The sequence below is a fragment of the Silene latifolia genome, chromosome 10 (assembly GCF_048544455.1).
Source record: "Silene latifolia isolate original U9 population chromosome 10, ASM4854445v1, whole genome shotgun sequence".
Taxonomy (NCBI): Eukaryota; Viridiplantae; Streptophyta; class Magnoliopsida; order Caryophyllales; family Caryophyllaceae; genus Silene; species Silene latifolia.
The window spans coordinates 37,983,093-37,985,638 of record NC_133535.1 but is presented as its reverse complement, the minus strand read 5'-3'; the positions used below and the strand labels follow the sequence as shown (position 1 = coordinate 37,985,638).

Genomic DNA, 2,546 nt, shown 5'->3' with positions numbered 1-2,546 from the left:
ACTCATGCGAGATAGGTTAAAGCCAGAAAACTGACCAATTCCGTCTAGACTCTTAGCATAGGTAGTTATTGACCAAAAATAAAGAAACCAAAGGTAGTCGAAAACAAAACAAAAATAATGTAAGGTAGTATTTTTACAAATACCCCTAAATATAAGGTAGTTTTTGACAAAAAAAAACCCTTACATTCACAATAAAAAACTATAACCAACATCTGTAGTGTCTTAGCTTCGGGGAAAAATAAAAAGGAAAACATTATACGCAACTACTCAAACAACAATCATCAACAAAAGTTGAGATTGCATTGCAAAATGGTTAAAATTACAGACCGCAAATAAAAAAAGGAATAAAAATAAGTCTCACGAATGAGCTAGCACAAAAAACACAGGAGCGTTGAATAGACAGAAAGTAACCTGGAAAATGTTAGTGAGCTGTGAAGCTAAAGGGAATCGGACGTTAATGACTTGATCATGTCATTGAGTTGAATGGCAACATCCACCATTGCTGGCCTATGTTCTTCATCTTCAGCTGAGCACCGGAGGCCAAGCTCTATTGTTGCTTTCAGATGGCGCTCATCAGCAGCAGCTCCATTTGTAGTAATTGCTGGATCTATAATATCAGTGAAGCAGTTAGCTGTGCAGCATTCCCTTACCCAGTCTACTAAATTAAACCACCCCTCCTCCGAATTTGAAGTAGTAACTGCTGGTTTTCCAGTCACAAGCACAAGAAGTAGTATGCCAAAGGCAAAGACATCTGTACTCTCCGACACCCTGCCAGATGCCATATATTCAGGAGCAACATGACCCCAAGTCCCCATTACTTGCTCTTGCACGTGATTTTTAGTTTTTTACCCTCTGGAATTGAAATAGAAATGCTAAAGTCTGATAATTTGGCAGCACCATCCTCATCTAAAAATACATTCCAAGGTTTCAAGTCCCTGTGTATAATAGGCCGACTGAAAGCAGTGTGCATATAGGCCACAGCATGAGCAACCTCCCAAGCAATTATTAGCCTGTGCTTCCACTCAACTGGTTGTTTGCTTTGTTCCTTGTAACTCAGTATTCGATCACGAAGGGTTCCATTTTCTTCCCACTTGTAAACCAGAACAGGATAATTTGTGTCAAGACAACACCCTAAAAGTCTATGAACATTCGTATGGGTACCCATTTGGGTGGCAACTGCAATTTCGCGGTACCCTAACTTGCTACATTCATCATCAGAATAAATCTTAACCATAACCCACTTGTCATCCCAAACACCTCTGAAACTTTTATGAAAAAAAGACTCCCCGATTATCTGATCCTTGATTACATTCATAGAGTTTAAATCGTCAACTGAGAAGCAGCGGATGGGGTTGGTCCTACCATTAAACAAGGAAATTTTCTCCTCTAGTAGTGTTTCTCCATTCTGAATAACATTTTCTTCATTCCCACTGAAAATCGTATATTTACTTCCTCCCTAAACCAGCCATAAATATAATATAATATAAATGTAAGTACAAAAGATCAAGAATTTCACCCGTTTTCAGATAGCGTGCATCAGGTTTTGACAGTTTCAGAACATTACTACAGACATTTACAAGAATTACAAGTAGCTGAAGCAGTAATTTATCAAAAGTCGGATATCTCCCCATGAAACATCTGATTATATGAATACAAATTATAAAGAGACCATCGTGGAAATAACTAACCTGTTGTTGCTGAGGCTTGCGATTACGCAGAAGGCGTTGAAAGATGCCCACAAATTCCATTTGAAGTAGAATACATTTTGACTCTTTGAGTGAGAAAATTTAGTTTAAAGAAGCTTTTGACGAATGTAATTTATTCTCGGGTCTCAATTTAGTACATTTTTCACATTTTTTTTCCATTCGTTTACCTTTGGCTAAAATAAACGGAATTACTTTTTCACACACGGATTTTACTCTTTCAGATCCTAAACCTATACAAAATAAGTCTCATATTACCTTTTTCCTTAAAATCGAATCTAATTATTCTAAAACCTTGAATAATAATAGTTATTTACGAGAAAGGTCCTAGCTGCTCCTAGGGTTCCGTCTTTTCCCTCTGAGTTTCTCCTCTAATTCGCGGCTTTTCTCTGCATTTCGATCGAGAGAATCGTTTTTTCACTCTGTTTTCTGTTTTGCTTTTGTTTTTCTATGCAGGTCCAGGGAATGAGTTCGATACAAGGCCAATCTCGGGACGGGAAAGGGTCGTATGTAGAGAAAGGGGAGTCTTCGATTAGGGCGGTTGAGTGGGAAGATGGTGGAACGGCGGAGGAAGGGAAGAACGATCTCATGCTTGTAGGGAAAATCTGGACATTGAGGTCCATCAACATTAAGGCGGCTATTGAAACGATGATTAGGCTGTGGAACCCTATGAAACCAACGCTTGGAAACGTAATCGGCGCGAAGGAGAAAATCTTTGTTTTTCGATTTGGGTCGGAACGAGACAAAGCTAGGGTTCTTGAAGGCCAGCCATGGCATTTCGACAAGTACGCATGGTGCTTCAATGAGCCTAATGACTCGGGTAAGCCTACTGACGTCCCTCCT

The 2,546-nt window shown here is 39.3% G+C and overlaps 1 pseudogene; it reads right to left on the bottom strand.

The window, feature by feature from the left end:
• Positions 1-222: 222 nt before the first annotated feature.
• LOC141605510 (serine/threonine-protein kinase ZRK1-like) lies at positions 223-1,834 on the bottom strand (annotated as a pseudogene).
• Positions 1,835-2,546: the final 712 nt, after the last annotated feature.